The sequence below is a fragment of the Triticum aestivum genome, chromosome 7D, assembly GCF_018294505.1.
Source record: "Triticum aestivum cultivar Chinese Spring chromosome 7D, IWGSC CS RefSeq v2.1, whole genome shotgun sequence".
Lineage (NCBI taxonomy): Eukaryota > Viridiplantae > Streptophyta > Magnoliopsida > Poales > Poaceae > Triticum > Triticum aestivum.
Window position 1 is genome coordinate 67,771,444 of NC_057814.1, and position 22,875 is coordinate 67,794,318.

General features: G+C 47.2%; 1 pseudogene; it reads left to right on the forward strand.

The window, feature by feature from the left end:
• The first annotated feature begins 18,352 nt into the window (after positions 1-18,352).
• LOC123170823 (30S ribosomal protein S11-like) lies at positions 18,353-20,650 on the forward strand (annotated as a pseudogene).
• Positions 20,651-22,875: the final 2,225 nt, after the last annotated feature.

The window sequence follows — 22,875 nt, forward strand, 5'->3', positions numbered from 1 at the left end:
TGCCTCAAGGCCCGACATGAACTCCCTTGCTGGATGAGTTCCTGAGCAGTTTCAGTTGCACAGTGCCACGTTCGTTGCTCCAAGCGCCAATCCATGTGCAGATTGAAGGAGGCACTACTTGTTTGAAGAGGCGTAGTGGACGTTTAGACCAGAAGAACAAAAATTACAACATCCCCACTACGAAGCATGCAGAACATAAGTTGGCGGAGGCTTATGGGGACTCGACGAAGGCCACAACATCTAAGAAGGCCACCGAGTAGGATGTGGAAGAGAAGATACAGTCTTATCTGCGGATGTACAAGAAGCCACCCACGCCAGTGGCGATGCATGCCATTCGGGCTTTGGTTGAGGTTAATGTTTGATTAGATTATGAAGATGATTAGGTGCGAGTGCTTGATACGTCTCCAACGTATCTATAATTTTTTATTGTTCCATGCTATTATATTATCTATCTTGGATGTTTTTATATGCATTTATATGCTATTTTATATGATTTTTGGCACTAACATATTAACCTAGAGCCTAATGCTAGTTTCTGTTTTTTCCTTGTTTTTGGGTTTTGCAGAAAAGGAATATCAAACGGAGTCCAATTGAGCTAAAACTTTCTGGAGATTATTTTTGGACCCAAAGAAGCCCACGGAGTACCGGAGTTACACCAGAGGAGTCCCGAGCCCACCACAAGGGTGGGGGACGCCCCCCCTAGTGTGCGCCCCCTACCTTGTGGCTGCCTCATGGGCCCCCCTGACTTGTTCCCGACGCCAACACCTCTTATATATCCCCAAACCTCCAGAACAGAACCTAGATTAGGAGTTCTGCCGCTGCAAGCCTCTGTATCCACAAAAACCCAATCGGGACCCTGTTCCGGCACCCTGCCGGAGGGGGAAATCATCACCGGTGGCCATCTTCATCATCCCGGTGCTCTCCATGACGAGGAGGGAGTAGTTCGCCCTCGGGGCTGAGAGTATGTACCAGTAGCTATGTGTTTGATCTCTCTCTCTCTCTCGTGTTCTTGATTTGGCACGATCTTGATGTACCGCGAGCTTTGCTATTATAGTTGGATCTTATGATGTTTCGCCCCCTCTACCTTCTTGTAATGGATTGAGTTTTCCCTTTGAAGTTATCTTATCGGATTGAGTCTTTATGGATTTGAGAACACTTGATGTATGTATTGCATGTGCTTATCTGTGGTGACAATGGGATATTAACGTGATGCACTTGATGTATGTTTTGGTGATCAACTTACGAGTTCTATGACCTTGTGAACTTATGCATAGGGGTTGGCACACGTTTTCGTCTTGACTCTCCGGTAGAAACTTTGGGGCACTCTTTGAAGTTCTTTGTGTTGGTTCGAATAGATGAATCTGAGATTGTGTGATGCATATCGTATAATAAAACCTGCAGATACTTGTGGTGACATTGGAGTATCTAGGTGACATTAGGGTTTTGGTTGATGTGTATCTTAAGGTATTTTAGTACGAACTCTAGGGTTGTTTGTGACACTGATTGGAATAGCCCAATAGATCGATCAGAAAGAATAACTTTGAGGTGGTTTCGTCCCCTACAATAATCTCTTCGTTTGTTCTCCGCTGTTAGAGACTTTGGAGTGACTCTTTGTTGCATGCTGAGGGATTGTTATATGATCTAATTATGTTATCATTGTTGAGAGAACTTGCACTAGTGAAAGTATGAACCCTAGGCCTTGTTTCCAAGCATTGCAATACCATTTTTGCTCACTTTTGTTACTAGTTACTGCTACCTCTTGAGCATGCGTTGGTTTTCCCTTGAAGAGGAAAGGGTGATGCAGCAAAGTAGCGTAAGTATTTCCCTCAGTTTTTGAGAACCAAGGTATCAATCCAATAGGAGGCCACACGCAAGTCCCTCGTACCTACACAAACAAATAAGAACCTTGCAACCAACACGATAAAGGGGTTGTCAATCCGTTCACGGCCACTTGGAAAAGTGAGATCTGATAGAGATGATAAGATAATATTTTTGATATTTTTATGATAAAGATTGAAAGTAAAGGTTGCAAAGTAAAAATAGATTGGAAACTTATATGATGGAAAATAGACCCGGGGGCCATAGGTTTCACTAGTGGCTTCTCTCAAGATAGCATAAGTATTACAGTGGGTGAACAAATTACTGTCGAGCAATTGATAGAAAAGTGCATAATTACGAGAATATCTAGGCATGATCATGTATATAGGCATCACGTCCGTGACAAGTACACCGACTCCTGCGTGCATCTACTACTATTACTCCACACATCGACCGCTATCCAGCATGCATCTAGAGTATTAAGTTCATAAGAACAGAGTAACGCATTAGGTAAGATGACATGATGTAGAGGGGTAAACTCGAGCAATATGATATAAACCCCATCTTTTTATCCTCGATGGCAACAATACAATACGTGTCGTTTCCCCTACTGTCACTGGGATCGAGCAACGCAAGATTGAACCCAAAGCTAAGAACTTCTCCCATTGCAAGAAAGATCAATCTAGTAGGCCAAACCAAACTGATAATTCGAAGAGACTTGCAAAGATAACCAATCATACATAAAAGAATTCAACGAAGATTCAAATATTGTTCATAGATAATCTTGATCATAAACCCACAATTCATCGGATCTCGACAAACACACCGCAAAAAGAGTTATATCGAATAGATCTCCAAGAAGATCGAGGAGAACTTTGCATTGAGATCCAAAGAGAGAGAAGAAGTCATCTAGCTAATGACTATGGACCCGAAGGTCTGTGGTAGACTACTCACACATCATCGGAGAGGCTATGGTGTTGATGTAGAAGCCCTCCGTGATCGATTCCCCCTCTGGCGGAGCGCCGGAAAAGGCCCCAAGATGGGATCTCACGGGTACAGAAGGTTGTGGCAGTGTAAATACGGTTTCGTGGTGCTCCTCGATGGTTTCGGGGTACCGAGGTATATATAGGAGGAAGAAGTAGGTCAGTGGAGCCACGAGGGGCCCACGAGGGTGGGGGCGCGCCCAGGGGGCGGGCGCGCCTCCCTGCCTCGTGGCCTCCTCGTTGATTTCTTGACATCCACTCCAAGTCCTCTGGATCACGTTTGTTCCAAAAATCACGCTCCCGAAGGTTTCATTCCGTTTGGACTCCGTTTGATATTCCTTTTCTGCGAAACACTGAAATAGGCAAAAAACAACAATTTGCACTGGGCCTTGGGTTAATAGGTTAGTCCCAAAAATAATATAAAAGTGTATAATAAAGCCCATTAAACATCCAAAACAGAATATATAATAGCATGGAACAATCAAAAATTATAGATACGTTGGAGACGTATCAAGCATCCCCAAGCTTAATTCCTGCTCGTCCTCGAGTAGGTAAATGATAAAAACAGAATTTTTTATGTGGAATGCTACCTAGCATATTTCTCAATGTAATTTTCTTTATTGTGGCATGAATGTTCAGATCCGAAAGATTCAAGATAAAAGTTTAATATGGACATAAAAATAATAATACTTCAAGCATACTAACCGAGCAATTATGTCTTCTCAAAATAACATAGCCAAAGAAAACTCATCCCTACAAGATCATATAGTTTGGCCATGCTTCATTTTCGTCACACAAGATGCTCTCATCTTGCACAACCCTGATGACAAGCTAAGCAATTGTTTCATACTTTAGTAATCTCAAACTTTTTTCAACTTTCACGCAATACATGAGAGTGAGCCATGGATATAGCACTATGGGTGGAATAGAATATAATGATGGGGGTTGTGTGGAGAAGACAAAAAAAAGAGAAAGTCTCACATTGACGCGGCTAATCAACGGGCTAGGGAGATGCCCATCAATTGATGCCAATGCAAGGAGTAGGGATTGCCATGCAACAGATGCACTGGAGCTATAAATGTATGAAAGCTCAACAAAATAAACTAAGTGGGTGTGCATCCAACTTGCTTGCACACGAAGACCTAGGGCATTTGAGGAAGCCCATCGTTGGAATATACAAGCCAAGTTCTATAATGAAAAAATCCCACTAGTATATGAAAGTGACAAAACAAGAGACTCTCTATCATAAAGATCATAGTGCTACTTTGAAGCACAAGTGTGGAAAAAGGATAGTAGCATTGTCCCTTTTTATTTTCTTTTTTTCTTTTTTTGGGCCTTTCTTTTTTTTCTTTTGGCCTTTCTCTCTCTCTTTTTTATTTTTTGGGGACAATGCTCTATTAATGATGATCATCACACTTCTATTTATTTACAACTCAATGGTTACAACTCGATACTAAGAACAAAATATGACTCTATATGAATGCCTCTGACGGTTAACCGGGATGAGCAATGAATCAAGAGTGACATGTATGAAATAATATGCATGGTGGCTTTGCCACAAATACGATGTCAACTACATGATCATGCAAGGCAATATGACAATGATGAAGCGTGTCATAATAAACGGAACGGTGGAAAGTTGCATGGCAATATATCTCGGAATGGCTATGAAAATGCCATAATAGGTAGGTATGGTGGCTGTTTTGAGGAAGATATAAGGAGGTTTATGTGTGATAGAGCGTATCGTATCACGGGATTTGGATGCACCGGCGAAGTTTGCACCAACTCTCAAGGTGAGAAAGGGCAATGCACGGTACCGAAGAGGCTAGCAATGATGGAAGGTTGAGAGTGCGTATAATCCATGGACTCAACATTAGTCATAAAGAACTCACATACTTATTGCAAAAATCTACAAGTCATCAAGAACCAAGCACTACGCGCATGCTCCTAGGGGGATAGATTGGTAGGAAAATACCATCGCTGTCCCCGACCGCCACTCATAAGGATGACAATCAAAGAACACCTCATGTTTCAAATATGTTACACAACGTTTACCATACGTGCATGCTACGGGACTTGCAAACTTCAACACAAGTATTTCTCAAATTCACAACTACTCAACTAGCACAACTTTAATATCACTATCTCCATATCTCAAAACAATCATCAAGTACCAAACTTCTCCTAGTATTCAATGCACTTATATGGAAGTTTTTATTATATCCATGTTGGATGCCTATCATATTAGGACTAATTTTATAACCAAAGCAAATTACCATGCTGTTCTAAAGGACTCTCAAAATAATATAAGTGAAGCATGAGAGATCAATAATGTCTATAAAATAAAACCACCACCGTGCTCTAAAAGATATAAGTGAAGCACTAGAGCAAAATTGTTTAGCTCAAAAGATATAAGTGAAGCATATAGAGTATTCTAATAAATTCCAATTAATGTATGTCTCTTCCAAAAGGTGTGTACAGCAAGGATGATTGTGCTGAACTAAAAAGCAAAGACTCAAATCATACAAGATGCTCCAAGCAAAACACATATCATGTGGTGAATAAAAATATAGCTCCAAGTAAAGTTACCGATGGACGAAGACAAAAGAGGGGATGCCTTCCGGGGCATCCCCAAGCTTAGGCTTTTTGGTTGTCCTTGGATTTTACCTTGGGGTGCCTTGGGTCAGTTTTCGCCTACATGTCATATCCATGTGTCAACTTAAATCTATCACTCATAGGTCAGATTCACACATTGACTTGTTGACCATACACCACCTATCTATGACATGTGGGCCCCAACAATCTGACAGGTAGAGCCCATGAAATTGACACACGGGACCCAACTGACATGCGGACCCACTACCCCGTGAGTTGGATCCACCACCGACCTGACAGGTAGGCCCATCAAATTGACAGGACCCACCACATATCTGGTAGCAGGCCCCACCGAACTGACATGCGGACCAACCACCCCGTAAGAGCCACCGAGCTGAATGGCAGAAAACCAACAAAAATATGCCCGACAGGGAATCGAACTCACGACCTCCCCTTCCCTCTCCCTCCACGCTAACCAACAGGCCACCACACCCTGAGTTATATACTACCTAACCAGCGCCATTTAAACACTACAACGACTTGCTGGGCTTGGGCATCGGTTGGACAAGGCCTTTATTTTTCTTCCGCCGACTAGGCCAACAGCCTATATGCCTATTGAACGTGCATCTAATGAAAAATGTGGGCTTCACATGACTTTAACTCCATATAAATAAACGGAGTTCAAATTTTAATCAAGCATTTGAAAATGTTGAAGTGTGTATAAAAAAATGTTGATCATGTATTAAAAAATATTAATCTTGTATTTGATTTTTTAATAAAGCATTTGATAAATGTTAAAAATATGTATAGAAAAAATGTGTCGGTGTACAAAAGTAGGGCTCTCCTTTTGACCCCTTTACTTGTGCACGGGCAGTCAGAGCCACGTGCCACGGCCACACTTAGCAGGGCAGAGGAGGGAAGCCGGAGAGAAGCCAAAGCATAAGACAACCAAGGCAACGCCAAGACCAGAAACACAGGAGAGCAAGAGAGCGAGATAGGCTCCCTTGGTAAGATCCTTGCCGAGGCAGTCTCCGCAGTCCCGGCAAGAGCCCTGCTGGGGCAACCTACCCGATGCCAGCGGAGCAAGCCACCCTTGAGCCCATGGGTCCCAACACCACCAACTACATTGGAACCAAGGCTCGGGAGGCGCCTCTGTGGTGGCATACAGATCTTCGTCAAGATGATCAACATGTGAGATCAGATGAGGACCAGAAGACGGCGACCCTCGGCGGGATCCTGGCCGAGGAAATCCACAAGACCCCAGGCAAGCGCCTTGCCGGGGACGACTGCAATGCCACGGCAAGACCCTTGCCGGGCCCCCGGCAAGACCATTGCCGAGGGCATTAGCGGGGCCACTGCCAGGCCCGCACCAGCCAAGACTCCACCACCGTTCCCAAGCAGCTGCTAGCTCAACCAGCTGGGCAGGCACCTACATGGCGACGGGCGGCCTCTACACCGACTCAGCAAGCACCTGCGTGGTGGCATGCAACCCTTCGTGAAGGCTCCACCACCGCGCCAGCCCAGCAGCCAGCCAACATGGCGCCACGATGCCTCATCAGCTCGGACGCGTGTCGAGGCCAGGCGAGGCGGCGACAGCTGGGATGTGCTTCCTTGGCATCCCCGATAAAGCAAGGGGGCACGTCGGCAGCGCATTAAATGCGTTTGTCCGACGGTCCCAGAGGATAGGCTTATCGACTGTAGACCTTTCCACCTCCTGTGTGCCACTGTGGCAACCCCTTTTCCCTATAAAAGGAGGCCCGAGGCGACCAAGAGAGGGATTCGGCTCTTTTGGGCAAGTTGCACCCCGTAGCTAGCTCAAGAACACAAGAACACTCAATACATCCACCAAAGCAGGACTAGGGTATTACGCATCTTCACAGCCCGAACCTGGGTAAACGACCCGTGTGCTTCCTTTCAGACCTGCTCTTTGCACAACCTCGCGCCCGCCGACCGTAGAAGGGATCCCAGTGACCCCATAGGTGTCATTCCCACCGACATCTTTGGCGCGCCAGGTAGGGGGCGCAGATATGGAAATCTGGTCTGGTCGGAGTAGCGGCTCCATCGTGGCCGTCGTTCCAAGGAGGGAGACGACCAAGCCTGACGGCACCGTCTGCAGACACGGTGGACGCCCGTGCGACGGCAGAAAAGCTAAGTCATGCGAAACTTTGAGCAATTTCTTTTTATATATAAGGTTATTCTCCTCAAAGGTCCTGCCCTATCTATGGAAAACCTGCACGCAAAAGGACCCTTCCGCAGTTGGCAACGCCCTTGTTCTATTTTGAGTCCGCTCAACTGCTCAAGCGGCCGCATCGAGAGTGGCAGGGTAGCCTTCCGCAATTGGCAACACTCTTGACTCTGACTCGAGTCAAGCTCGACAGTTCGAGCAGACGCGTTGAGAGCGGTAAGGTGATTCGCCCGGCAGCAAGCACACCCGGCAGGCCATTGGGGATCCGTCCTCAAGGTGCCGCCCTGGGTTTACGCGCCGGCAAGCCTACCCGGTTAACGTAGGGTGAACATACAAAGGAAGATCGAACAGGAAGATAACATGCATCATATTAAAAGTACTGCAGAGTTATATTACATCAAGTGTTGCTGCGGTTCTAACTAAAGATAAAAATTGTCTTGGTCATGAACCTGCAGCGGCAGTGAGAGACGGGGTGCCTAAACCCGGCGCTGGCCCTCTACCCTCTGAATTCCACCAATGCGGCTGATGATGGGCTTCATACGCTCCTTGAGCGCCGCGAGGTCCGCATCCTCCGGCAAGCTATCCAGCGCGGCGTCGAAGTCGAGGTTGGGATTCCAGTACGCCATCTTGGTGAGGACCTTGGTCATAGCACCCTGGCAAAGCCTCCGGGCCTCATCGGCCAGAGAGGCCGCTTGGCTGGAGTGAAGCTGCTCCAGGGCCCCGAAGACACCCTCAAAGAACAGGGTCAGCTTGGCGTTGGGGCTCACGTTGCGCTCCGGGGTGTACCTCACATTTGGCATCCCCATGGTGGCCAGCTGCATGGTGATCCTGCCGGCGACGTCTTCGAGGCCGCCGATCCAGCGATTCTCACCATCCACAAAATCCCTGTGGTTGGCGGCTTCATTCTTCCGCTGCTCCTTCTCGGCCTCCAGATCCTTGGCCAGGGTCTCCTCCCGGGCCTTGGCCTCCGAGAGCGTCTCCTCAAGGCCCTCCAGCTTCAGCTTCAGGTCTTTGATGGAGTCGTTGGCCTTGGAGGGCTGCTCCTCCTTGCCAAGGACTGTGCCCTGCACCTCCACCAGGGCACCGTTGAGCGTGTTCTTCTCCTCGGCTAGCTTCTGGGTCTGGTCCTTCAGCCTGTCCCGCTCCACCTCCAGCTCTTTCACCTTGCCGGCGTGAAACAGAGCCTGGGCATTGAGTGCCTCCCTGTGCCTCTGCTTCAGCTCTTGGGTCCGCTGCATGACGAGCTTCTCCACCTCCTCGTCCTTGCCGCGGAGCATTGCGGCAAGCTTCTCCTCACGCGCGGCAAGGTCCTCCTCCTGGGAGTTCAGCGTGGCCTGCTGCTGGTGCCGAGCAGCCTCGGCCTGGGCAGTCTGCTGCCCCGCCAGTTCCTGGGCCTTCTTGATATCGGGCTGCTTCATGGTGAGCTCCAGGTTGCGCTCAGCCAGTGCGTCCTGGGCGGCCTTCAGGTCCTTGTGGGCCTGGCGGAACCAAGCCTGCGCCTCGGCGTTGCGCCCCTCGAGGTCTGCCTCTGCCTTGTCCACCACCGCCATCCTGGACTTGGCCTTGTCCAGGCGAGCGTGGTGAAGCGTCCGGAGCTTCCGGAAATTGGCGCCCATGGCCTGGAGGAGCCGCTCTTCCTGGGAACCGCCGTCACCGGTGCTCGGCTCGTCAACGACCTCAAGCCCGGCGGCGGCGAGCACCTCGTCATCGAACACCTCCCCCTCGACAGGCGCCCCAGTGCTCGCCGTCCCTGGGAGGTGGATGAATAGTTCGTCGCTCACCCTCAGGTACCTGCCTGAGCCAGAGGCAGCGGAGGAGGAAGGTTGGTCGTCAACCACCTCCTCCTCGGCAGGCCCCTTGCCGGCCTCCTCGGCAGCAGCCTTGCCGGGCTCCCCGGCAGGCCCCTTGGCAGCGTCCTCAGTGGCACCCTTGGCGGCCTCCTCGGTGGCGATCTTCTCGGCCTCCGCCGCGGCATCCTTGGCAACATCCTCGGTGACGGTGTCTATATCCTCCGGATCCGCCGAGAGAGGATCTGGATACCGAGTAGGGGATGAGGCGAAGCCAAGACCAAGATTCAGAAAGAACAGAAAAAGAACAGAGACGGAAGGCGAGTGACTTACCCGTGCCGGGCTGGGAAGCAGAGGTCCCCTCTCCGCCAACACTTGGTGCCGAGGCGAAGCCACCAGCGCCCGAGTTCGCCTCCTCCTCCTCCTCTGTGTGCATGGGCTCGGTGCTTGGCACCCTTGCCGGGGACGCCCCTCAAGGCGGCGTGGTCGATGGGGGCGGCGTGTTGGGGGTAGCCCTCTGTGGCTCCTCCAGCTGCTGTCCTCCTCCTGCAACCACGGTAAGGTCAGCACCAAGAGGTCGTGCCCCCAACACACGTTGACGAGGGGTGAGCGATGGACTTACGCTGAGGGATGTGCCGGGGGCTGCTGTCCGGGCTGCTCAACACCACCAGTGGTGTACCGGAAGCGCCGGTCGGGGGCTGGCCACTCGCCGAAGCCCTGGCCCTCTTCACCCTCTGGGCCAGTGTCTCCACATCCCTGTAAAGATGGAAACAAATCAAGTAAAGCGGCGCAATCTGAGGAGGCGGGGATGACAAAAAGGAACAAGACACTTACTCGTCCTCCACCTCCTCTTCTGCCGCCTTCCTCTTCCTCCATGGGCTGAGGGACCCAAAATCGAAGGCGACCTCCGCGTCGACATCTGCCGGAGGAGGGGAAGCTGATGGAGTCCAAGGACGCTTGGATGAAGAGGAGGCAGTTGCTTTCTTCTTCGCCGCCACAGCCCTTGTCTGGCGCGTGGACCCCTCCTGGGCTTGCCGCGGTTGTACGGCCCTGGCCGGCCGGACCGGCTCGCCAGAGGTGGCTCGCCGCAGGACTCGCCCTCTCCCCGTGACCGGAGGGTCGACAGCCTCGGCCTCCTCCGACGACGACTCGTCAACCACATCTTCGATGAGAGGGGCCCCGGTGCCGGCGCTGCTGGCTTCCCAAGCGGACTCCGCCCACTGGGCAAGCTCCTCCTCCTCCACAGCCGCCGCGGCCTTATCCTCCACGCCGCCGGCGCTGCCAGCCTCCTTGGCGAGCTCAGCCTCCGCCACCCTGGCGGCAATGTAGTCCAGCTCCTCCAAGGTGTCGAAGAATTCCTGCACTTCGTCTTCCGGTGGCTCGGCCCAAGTTGCGACGAGGCCGTCCGCGTTGAACTCCGGCGTCATGGCGATGATGTCATTTCGACGTGAGTTGTTGCTCAGTGGGACCACCCCCGCCGGCAACTTAAACAAGGGCCCCTTGGCGACATTGCCGGCCTTCGCGGCAGCCTTCGCGGCCTTGCCGGACAGCTCGACCTTGCCGTCGTGGTTCACGTCGAGCTAGAAGAGCCGCTGGCAAAAGTGGGCGTGCCCCATCACCGTGAGGTTGTGGTCGAGGCCGGGGCGAAGCCTCATGATGTCGGCCGCATTGGTGAAGAGCCAGGTCGGCCTCCCCATGTTGTGCAGCGGAGCGATTCGACGGCGGATGAAATCCGCCCCGATCATCTCAAGGGTGAGCCCGGCATCGATGAGGCGAAGAATCCTGGTGGTGGCGACCGTGAGCTTCGTGTCGTCGGCGTCGACATCGCTCCAGTCACTCCGGCGAACCGGCGGCGCCTGGCGAACCTCGCAGAATGCTGGTGGATCCTCCTCCTCAATCCAGCACCACCGGCCTCGCCACTCCTCCCACCTCTCCTTATGAGCGCCCTCCGGGTATGTCCCCTTGGACCATGGGATCCAGGTGACACAACCGGAAATGGTGCCCCCTCTTTTGGATCCGAGGGAAGAAGTAGTGGCGGAAGAGGGCTGTGTTGGGATGCACCCCGACGAAGCCCTCGGAGAGATGCACAAAAATAGCCATGCACGCCACGGCGTTTGGGGTAAAATCCAGAAGATGGAAGCCATAGGTGTGCATGGTGTCCCTAAAGAAATCAGAGAAGGGGGGCAGAGGCCGCAAGAAACGTAGTCGACAAAGAACGGGTACCGATTCGGGCCGGCCGTGGCGAAGGTAGCAGGGATGACGCACGTGGCCGGGTGCCCCGTCGTCTCCCCCCCCCCCCCGTCTTGCACCCCCACAAGTGCTTGAAGTAGGCCCGGAGGTGGACTGCATCGACCGCCGTGGGGAAGTAGGCGGACTGCGTCCGTCGCACTGCCAACTCGCTCTCCAGCGGCTCGTTCGTCCCGGCATCCTTGGCCACTCCCTTGCCTCTGCTGGTCTTGTGTGCCATGGCGGCTGCGGGAGGCGAGGAATGAAGGATGGCGAAGGCACGGCGACGGAGAGTGAAGGCAAGAGCTTGTGAGGGAGGAAGAAGGGGACAGCGGTTCCGAGATTGGGGAAAGAACGGAGGGTAAATGAGCAGCGCACCCGCGGTTATTCCTTTTTACGGGGAAGGTGCGGGCCGCCTCTTTTTCCATTAACTGCGATGTGATGCATGCGTGCGGGAACCGCCCCACGCATGACCCCCACGTCACGCACGATCCTCCACGTCGCCCTTTCAACGTGGGTCGTGGGGAAGCGCAGCAGACGAAACAGTTACTACGGTGAAAATCCGCCCCACCTGCCCGCGCGCCGTTCTGGGCCTGGCTCCACAATGCGTCGCGCTTATGTGTGGCCCAGACCCGGGGGCTCCTGTCGGTGTACAAAAGTAGGGGCTCTCCTTTTGACCCCTTTACTTGTGCACGGGCAGTCAGAGCCACGTGCCACGGCCACAGTTAGTAGGGCAGAGGAGGGAAGCCGGAGAGAAGCCAAAGCACAAGACAACCAAGGCAACGCCAAGACAAGAAACACAGGAGAGCAAGAGAGCGAGATAGGCTCCCTCGGCAAGATCCTTGCCGAGGCAGCCTCCGCAGTCCCGGCAAGAGCCCTACCGGGGCAACCTGCCCGATGCCAGCGGAGCAAGACACCCTTGAGCCCATGGGTCCCAACACCACCAACTACATTGGAACCAAGGCTCAGGAGGCGCCTCTGTGGTGGCATACAGATCTTCATCAAGATCATAAACATGCGAGATCAGATGAGGACCAGAAGACGGCGACCGTCGGTGGGATCCTGGCCGAGGAAATCCACAAGACCCCCAGGAAGCGCCTTGCCGGGGACGACTGCAATGCCATGACAAGACCCTTGCCGAGCCCCCCCAAGACCATTGCCGAGGGCATCAGCGGGGCCACTGCCAGGCCCGCACCAGCCAAGACTCCACCGCCGTCCCCAAGCAGCTGCTAGCTCAACCAGCTGGGCAGGCACCTACGTGGTGACGGGCGGCCTCTACACCGACTCAGCAAGCACCTCGTGGTGGCATGCAACCCTTCGTGAAGGCTCCACCACCGCGCCAGCCCAACAGCCAGCGAACGTGGCACTGCGATGCCTCATCAACTCGGGCGCGTGTCGAGGCTAGGCGAGGCGGCGACAACTGGGACGTGCTTCCTTGGCGTCCCCGATAAAGCAAGCGGGGACACGTCGGCAGCGCATTAAATGCGTTTGTCCGACGGTCCCAGAGGATAGGCTTATCGACTGTAGACCTTTCCACCTCCTGTGTGCCACTATGGCAACCCCTTTTCCCTATAAAAGGAGGCCCGAGGCGACCAGGAGAGGCACTATTAGGAAAAGGCTAACTAGTGGCGCACCTGTTTTGGCCATTAATGGCGCACTATAGGTGCGCCACTATTATCACGCCATTAGTAACAAATATTAATGGCGCACCTCTGGTGCGCCATTAGTATCCCAGATAGTAATGGCGCACCTAGGTAATGGCGCACCACATAGAAGTGCGCCATTACTAATAATTTTTTTTCAAAAAAAAATTCAAATTTTTTCTTCATCTTGGGTCACTATGGCTTAATCTCAGGTCAATATGCTTAATCTCAAGTCAAATCGCACTCCGTGGTCAAACTTCCCGAAAGGTCACCCATCCTCACACTACTCTAGCCCGAGCACGCTTAACTTTGCAGTTCTATCCAACCCCAGCACCTGCTCACTTCAAAGGCACTTGTTGATATATCTATCATATCAATCCTATTAAACCTTGTTGATGTCTAGGACTTTGTTCATGTTCATGAGTGTGATGAAATTTTGAAAAAACATTTCAAACTTCCCTGTCATATTACGTATCATATTTTGAAAAAAAAATCCAAAAAAAAATTCGAAACCATTTTTTTCTGTTACTAGTGGCGCACCTAGCAAATGGTGCGCCACTAGTAAGTTTGAAACTTTTTCCATTCCCCCCCCCCCTCTAGATCTTAAAAATCCCGTATCTTTCGTTCTGTTAGGTTTTTGGGGATTCTGAAAATCTTGAACACAAGTCCCCCGGTTCAATTCGGATGTAACTTTTCGAGTAGATGATTTTTTATATAGAAACATTTTTAATCCGAGTTCGTATGCAAAAGTTATGCCCATTTTACTAAATTCCAGAGAGATTTTGTAAATAAAGTCGAAATTAATATTTGTAAATTTTCCCAACAACTAGACCACATATCACATGGGAAACTTATTTTCTTTTATTTTTGACATTTCCATCATTTTCTTTTTTTTAACTGAAAAGGCGGTCCGGGGGGGTTGCAAAGGAAGTTAGTAATGGCGCACCAGGGGATAGTGCGCCATTACTACTTGACATAGTAATGGCGCGCCTTCACAAAGTGCGCCATTACTATGTGTATGACTTGGTCAAACCTTGGTCAAAGTTAGTAATGGCGCACTACGTGTAGGTGCGCCATTACTAAGTTTGACATAGTAATGGCGCACCTATGCAAAGTGCGCCATTACTAAGTTTGACCAAGGTTTGACCAAGTCATACACATAGTAATGGCGCACTTTGGTGAAGGTGTGCCATTACTATGTCAACTAGTAATGGCGCACTATCCCCTGGTGCACCATTACTAACAAAAAAAATTATTTTTTTCTAAACTAGTAATGGCGCACCAAACATCAGGTGCGCCATTAGTAATATGTCAATAATGGCGCACCTGTATCGGGTGCGCCACTGCTATATAGCAGTGGCGCACCACATACATGGTGCGCCATTAATGTCCATATTAGCTATAGCCTTTTTCCTAGTAGTGAGGGATTCGGCTCTTTTGGGCAAGTTGCACCCCGTAGCTAGCTCAAGAACACAAGAACACTCAATACATCTACCAAAGCAGGACTAGAGTATTATGCATCTTCGCGGCCCGAACCTGGGTAAACGACCCGTGTGCTTCCTGTCAGACCTGCTCTTTGCATAACCTCGCGCCCGCCGACCGTAGAAGGGACCCAGTGATCCCATAGGTGTCGTTCCCACCGACAAAATGTTGACAGTGTATTAAAAAAACTTGTTTTTGAAAATGTGAATCAAGCATTTAAAAATTTAAAATGTGTATAAAAAATGGTGACCATGTATTAAAAAATTAATCTTGTATTTAAAAAATGTTAATCAATCTATTGAAAATTATTAAAAATGTGTATTTAAAAATGTTGACCAAGTATTAAAAACATTAAACTTGTATTTAAAAATGTTGACCAAGTATTAAACATGTATATTACAAAAAGGTTCTTCATGTATATGAAAAATGTAGAATAAAAACAAAAGGAGATAAAGAAAAACAAAAAAACAAAAACTGGTAAAAGAAACAATATAAAGCAAAGAATAATGGAAATGAAAAAGAAAACTGAAGAAACTAGTGCAAAAGGAAATGAGAACACTTTTTTAAGACATTTAACATAGTCAAAGTTTGTCGTTTTTCCTAGAAACTAGGTAACATATAATGACACAATGCGAAGGTTTTCTAATTTTTTATTTTTTTTGAATTTTTTATGCCCGTTTGAAAATACGATCAAAACTGTGGGCATGACCGTTCCTAGCTAGTGGTTGAATCTTGGAAAACTTTTGGTGTTTCTCTAATGAAATAGATACTTTTTTCTACATAAGAATGCTTTTTGAAAAAAATCATGAGCAAACTATGAGGCGGCTGCAGTTCAAACTTGACCCACTTCCTACTAAATCGATGGAAATTCGTCTTTTTCACGAGAGTTGGATCAAACCTTCTGACACCCAACCATTTGGTCAATTGTACATTACATATGGCGTAAGGTTATATAAAATTTATTTGGTCCAAATTTGCAACAAATATTTGCTAGGTTCTTCACAAAAAACTCATTTGGGGGACTCGAAAAAATCGAAAATGAATTTGTCGTCCAAAGAAAATGAAAACTCCCTTAGGAAACATTGTCTGGCATTCCAAGATGCACCCTTGTCCACAATATGAGATCATTTGAACAAACATGCCATGAATGTGGTCATAGGATTGATCATTTGGCTTGAAAGGCATTGATCTCCACACATGATAGCTCGATTCTGAGAACACTTTTTAAAAATAATTGTCGTATAAAAGTTTATTATTTTTCTGGTAACTAGGCCACATATAATGACACAATGCGAAGGTTTTCCAATTTTTTGATTTTTTTTGAATTTTTCATGCCCGTTTCAAAATGCAGTCAAAATGGCGGGCATGACCGTTCCTAGCTAGTGGTTGAATCTTGGAAAACTTTTGGTGTTTCTCTAATGAAATAGATACTTTTCTACATAAGAATGATTTTTGAAAAAAATAAAGAGCAAACTACGAGACAGCTACAGTTCAAATTTGACCCGCTTCCTCCTGAATCGGCGGAAATTTGTCTTTTTCACCAGAGGTGGATAAAAACTTTTTACACCCAACCATTTGGGCAATTTTGCATTAAACATGGCCTAGTATTTTATAAAATTGATTTGGTCCATTTTTGCAACAATTATTTGGTAGTTCCTTCACAAAAAAACCTCATTTCGGGCACTCATAAAATGGAAATTGAATTTTCCATGCAAAGAAAATGAAAACACCCTTAGGTAATATTGTTTGGAATTCCAATATGCACCCTTGTGCATAATATGAGATAATTTGAAGAAACTATGACATGAATGTGGCCATAAGATTGATCATTTGACTTGAAAGCCATTGATCTCCACACATGTTAGCTCGTTTCTGAGAACACTTTTTTAAAATAATTATCGTATTACAATTTTATTATTTTTCCTGGTAACTTGGCCACATATAATGACACAACGCGAAGGTTTTCCAATTTTTTGATTTTTTAAAATTTTTCATGCCCGTTTCAAAATGCGGTCAAAACGGCGGGCATGATCGTTCCTAGCTAGTTGTTGAATCTTGGAAAACTTTTGGTGTTTCTATGATTAAATAGATACTTTTGTACCTACAAATGATTTTTGGGAAAAATAAATAACAAACTATGAGGCAGCTGCAGTTCAAATTTGACCCGCTTCCAGCTGAATCGTCGGAAATTTGTCTTTTTCACGAGAGGTGGATAAAAACTTTTAACACCCAACCATTTGGTTAATTATGCATTAAATATGGCCTAGTATTTTTAGAAAATTGATTTGGTCCAATTTTGCAACAATTAGTTGGTAGGTTCTTAAAAAAAACTCATTTTGGGTAATCGAAAAATGGAAAATGAAATTTCCGTCCAAAGAAAATGAAAACTTTCTTATGCAACATTGTTTGCCATTCCAACATGCACCCTTGTGCACAATATTATATCTTTTGAACAAACTATGACATGAATGTGGCCAAAAGATTGATCATTTGGCTTGAAAGTCATGAATCTTCACACATGATAGCTCATTTCTGAGAACACTTTTTTAAAAAAATTGTCGTATTACAAGTTTATTATTTTTTCTGGTATCTTAGTCACATGTAATGACACAATGCGAAGGTTTTCCAATTTTTTGATTTTTTTTGAATTTTTATGCCCGTTTCAAAATGCGGTCAAAACGGTGGGAATGACCGTTCCTAGCTAGTGGTTGAATCTTGAAAAACTTTTGGTGTTTCTCTAATGATATAGCTACTTTTGTACCTAGAAATGTTTTTTGGAAAAAAATCATGAGAAAACTATGAGGGGGTTGCAGTTCAAATTTAACCCACTTCCTGCTGAATCAACAAGAATTTTTTTTAAATGACAAAAAATAGCTAGAAGGATCGAAAATGCATACAAATTGGTTATCATCCATAAAATGTGGTCTAAAATAAGTGAAAATTTTAGTGATGCCTTTTGGTAGCTGCTTCACAAAATCCCTTGTTTTTAGGTCTAAGAAATAATTTTAAATACCTCATATTTCGAACCAATCAGGAGGCAGCCCACGCATCACCCCCACTGTACTCGATCTGAGCCGTCCACACCCTCCCGCAGTTCCTCAATCCAGCACCTCTCCCTCCTTCCCTCAGTCACGGGCATGGCACACCCTTCCCCCTCAGTCCATCGATCTAGATCCAGATCCAATTCCGCCGCCTCCCTCACCGATCGCCGCAGCCTCCTTCGCCGATCGCCGTCGCCGACCCCCGAGCCCCAACCCTCCGCTCCCTCTTCTCCCGTGTCCTCACCTCCTACCCGGACCCTCCCCTCGAGGTCGTCTGGTTCTTCTCCGTGCTCCTTGTGGCTAGGGTTTCGGGGGCGGCGCTCACCACTTCAACACCGCCGGCAACCACAACCACAACCACGGCCTCCACCTCCCCTTCCTTGACGGAGATCCACTCGATTCCTCTCCCTCCCCCGATTCCTCTACAATCCCGCTAGCTGGAGATCCACTCGAGCTCCCCCGTGATTCATCTGCAATCCCGCCGCCGTCGAGCCCCGAGCCCCACCCCACCGGCGACCTCCCTCCCTCCTGAGGTGGACAGATGGGGCTACAGCGCCCGAAACCCTAGCCCATCACCCACCCATCACCGTGGATGGATGGGGACAGGGCAGCGACGGCGGATCCACACCCAGCTTCTCGAAGTGGGTACTTCTCCGAGGTGGACGATGACTACATCCAGGACGACTTCAACCTCTACGGCCTCCCAGGTCGACGACTACATCCAGGTCGACGACGACTACTCCCAGGTCCCCTATTACGACCACACCCTCGATCTCATCCTTGACCTCGAGCCCGTCCAGGGTAGGGTTGTGATAACTAGTTCATCGTTGTAAGTTACTGTAGTAGGTAGGTTGACAAATCATAGGATTCAGGAATATGTTCTTCATATAGACATATCTTTTGTGACCACAGTGTGAGCATCATTGTTAATTCTTGTTTACAAAGTTACTGCCTGTAATTATGTGCAGAAAGTATAATTTTGATTCATAGTTCCATACAATTTCTCCTCGTGAAGGATAAAAAATATATATACCCCTGTTTGGAGCTAACTAGAGAGTATATCTTCTTCATCATTCAGAGCATTACTTTTGTGATCACAGCATCATTATCAGTAACTGTATATAACTCCGTTTACAGCAGCTAGAGAGTAAATGTTCTTCATAGCTCAACCATTTGTTTGATCATCCTGGAATCATATTCTGCTTCCTGTCTTAGTACTACTACTTACTAATCATTGTTATCCTTTTGATCTTGCTTAGGATGGACCTGCATGAAGGAGAGCCTGCTGATGATGAGTTGCCACCATCCCCCCAACGTGGTGCCCATCATAGCAGAAGATGCTGCTGCTGACAGTGAGAGCAAACCGCCACCGCCACCTCCAAGCAAGCCAGCAAAACCTAGGAGGCACATAATGGCCAGGCCTCCCAATGGATTGGGAAAGAAGGGCTAGCCCATCCAGCTGCTTGCCAACCACTACAAAGTCTCTGTCAAGCCTTCAGAGGATTTTTTTCAACCACTACTATGTAATAAGCATACTTGCTTTCTTTCCTAGCTCATGGATTATATATCCTACACATCCTCCTTCATTTGTTGTGATAACTAGTTCTCACCCACTCACTTGCTCATCGTTGTAAGTTACTGTAGTAGGTAGGTTGCTCTGATCCTCACAAGTTAATGCTTAGTTTGTCTGGGTTTGTGTCTACATATGCAGGGGATGTGTTCGTCGATGACCAGAATGAGCTAATTGTGGCGTCTGCTGATTATCTGAGGATCTTTTATATATGTCCCTAGATGTCCTTATGAAACACTTGATATAATAACATGACCTGAATTAGGACTATAACCTGCTCATCGGCTACACCTGTGCATTTCTATTTTGAATGTCCTGTATTTGTTGTTGCATGATAGATACATATTTGTGACATCAATTCGTCATTGGATATTGCTGGAAACTAGCTATGTCACATCAATTTCTTGGTTGTCTAGTTTGTTATGTCACATCAATTGTATGCTTTTTCTGAGATTGTGTTTTAGCTACTGCCACTTTGAGTTGTTGTAGATTTTAGTTATCAATTACAGCTGGGCTTATATATTGCATTTTCTGAGATTGTGTTTTAGCTTTCTGCCATGGACGCGGAGTCCGGCACCGTGACCTCAAGCCACACAATCTGCTCATGGGTGGATGGGCTGGTATCCTCTGATGCATGGATGGATGGTTGATCCCAGCAAGAGGAAGTCTTTTCTTCCCTGGTATACATCTTTGCCTATGTCATTACTTGCATTCACACTATTAGTGATGGTACTTAATATCACTGTTATTCCTCTAAACCATCTAGGTGGACTGAAGGTCAAGGCTGATTCTGATGAGTCTTCACCCTATGCTGCTATGCTTGCATCTTAGGATGTTGCCACTCGTTGCAAGGTAATCATCCTGAAGTGTCTAGGTTTCACTTTCAGTTGTTCCTATTATCAACTGTGTTCTGCTCATTAGACTGATGTTTGCCAACTATCATGGAATGCTGGTACATGACTAGGATGTAGTCCTGCATTGCTCTCCTTGGATGTGTCTCAGAGTTGTTTTTGTTCTTTCAGGAGCTTGGTATCACCGCACTGCACATTAAGCTCCGTGCCACTGGAGTCAACAAGACCAAGGCACCAGGTCCTGGAGCTCAGTCTGCCCTCAGGGCTCTTGCTCATTCTAGGATGAAAATTGGGCGCATTGGTACGCCATGCTTCTTCTCATATAGTGTTTGTGGAAGCACATATGTCCATGTTATTGTCTCTGCATATGGCTAACCATAATGTTTGTTCTGGTGCTGCAGAGGACATGACTCCAGTTCCCACTGACAGCACCCGCCGGAAGGGAGGAAGGAGGGGAAGGAGGTTGTAGGCTATCTTTCAACTCTACTCGTGGCAATCAAGAAACTTACTGCTCTCTGGTAGTCCTGCTGTTTCTATGAATGTCATGAGGAGCTTCAATTTTGCTCTGCTGAGGATCATTTGTTGTTAGTCATACTATGAATGTTGCATGGATCCTATTTTTGGTTTAGAAACTTGTGGTATTTATGCGAAAAACTAGCTTTTCAGTCTTAAGGAAACCTTGAAATGGAGTGATATCTTTTGTCACATTGGTTGTTGCACCCCTTGTGCTTTGCAATAAGGAAATAACTGTCTTTAATACGTTGCTCTACTCCATGTTCATGTTCTTAAACTTCTGAATAAGATCCCTGGCTCCTACGTTCCAGTTCCCCTCCAATCCATCAATTTAGGTGTTAGTATGCTGTTGATGCTCCTGTTAATGCCATGCTTTTTGTCTTGTCATGTGCTGAAATTAAGTGGCAACATCAGATGCAAATCTATTAGTGTTGTTAAACTACTGGTAGGCTAGCTACAAGCTAGAGGGAGAGTAGGGGATTGAAATCGGTCCTTCTTTTGACAGGTATAATATGTATTCTGGCTTGTTATTTTCTTCTCTAGCAAATTGTAGACATGAATCTCCAGTTGACCTATTGCTTCGTACACCTATATCAGTTCTATTACATATTTTTGAACTTGCTGAAAATTCTATGATATGTGAGGTCCTTCTATTTGCTGCAAGCATTGACACAATATGCCGTGCGCAGGGATCTCCGCATCCGAGTCCCAGCTGTCCTCCGCAACAAGGAGCTGGGCAAAGGGAGCAAGCAGTGCCGCTGGTTCCTTCGAGGATGCGTGCTGCTGGTCGAGTCTTGTGGAGAAGCAAGTCGTATTGGGCATCATCTCACTTGTGCCACTGTGGTAAGAGCAGAATGCCACTCTCACTTGATGTGCATGTATTAACACAACAAAGCATTCTTACATGGTGATTGTTAGTGACGCAACAGTTATCTCGCATAATAGTGTCATTCTCTTCGCAGTTAACAAATGCATCTTGTCCAACTGAGTAAACTAGACCCAACTTGTACAATAAAGTGAACTAAATGTTGCTGCATTCTGTACATGTTACTTTCTATTTGGTGTCTGGTAATGATATCTATGGAAATTCTACTTTGTAAAGAATAAATAATGTGTTATGGAGCACAAGCTAATTTTTGTTGACATGAATTTGTTATGCCCCTTATTTTGACTTAGTTTCACCCACATTGCTTTTCAAATCATGAGACTGATGAGTTTTCCTTGTAGGTAACATTGCTTTAGGATTAATTTAAGATTTTGTGAGTATGCCTAGGTTCTGCGAATATGCATCGCAAACATCTAGTGTTCTAATATAGTTGGTCTCTAAAACATCTAGTTATTTGAAGTTGTTTGAACCTGTTGCTTTATCATACATTCGGTCCATAAATCTGCATTTCTATGAAATTTCGTTAAATATGTTATTTCCTGATGGTCTGTACACTAAACCTGGAGGTTTGAATATCTACTCCACGAATGAAAAGGCTACTCTAATGCCTTTGTGTTCACCCTTTTATAGGAGCTCCAGGCCTAGGAACTTTCAAGTTCGAAGCCGCGTGTAGCCCTACGCAGCAAAGATTTGTTCTGTTTGACTGGAATAGACTGTAAAGATTATAGTATTGTAATAGTAGGCATATCTGGGTTGTAATAGACTATGCACAGAATGTAATAGACTATGTATAGGAGCTCCAGGCCTAGGAAATTCTACATTTGTTCTATTCATATTTAAAATATTGATTATTTGTGTGATTCGAAGACATTTGAAATAGAAACCTGATTCGTGGGACCCATTTCTGAAAATAATCTAAACAATTCTCACATTTCTGACATGTGGGACCAATATAGGAGATTATTACAAGTGGGACCCATCTTACTTGTGGGACCAGCTTGAAAAATATATAGAATGAAACACTAAAAAGGCCATGGCTCAAAATAAGAAAGGCCAAATTGTTGGGCCAGGCCAAAGTAGCTAGAGAAAATTAACAGAAAAAATATACAGAAAAAAGGCTGAATTGTTGGCCTCGGCCCATGTAAAACACCTAATCGGGCCGGGCTGAATCTTATCAACAACCTTTTCAATTGGTCGCAATTTTGCCACGTCAGATTGCCACATCGGATCCAACGTGGCCTGGGCAGAGAGCTAGCGACCAAAACAGAAGGTCATAGAATCAACGACCTTTGGTT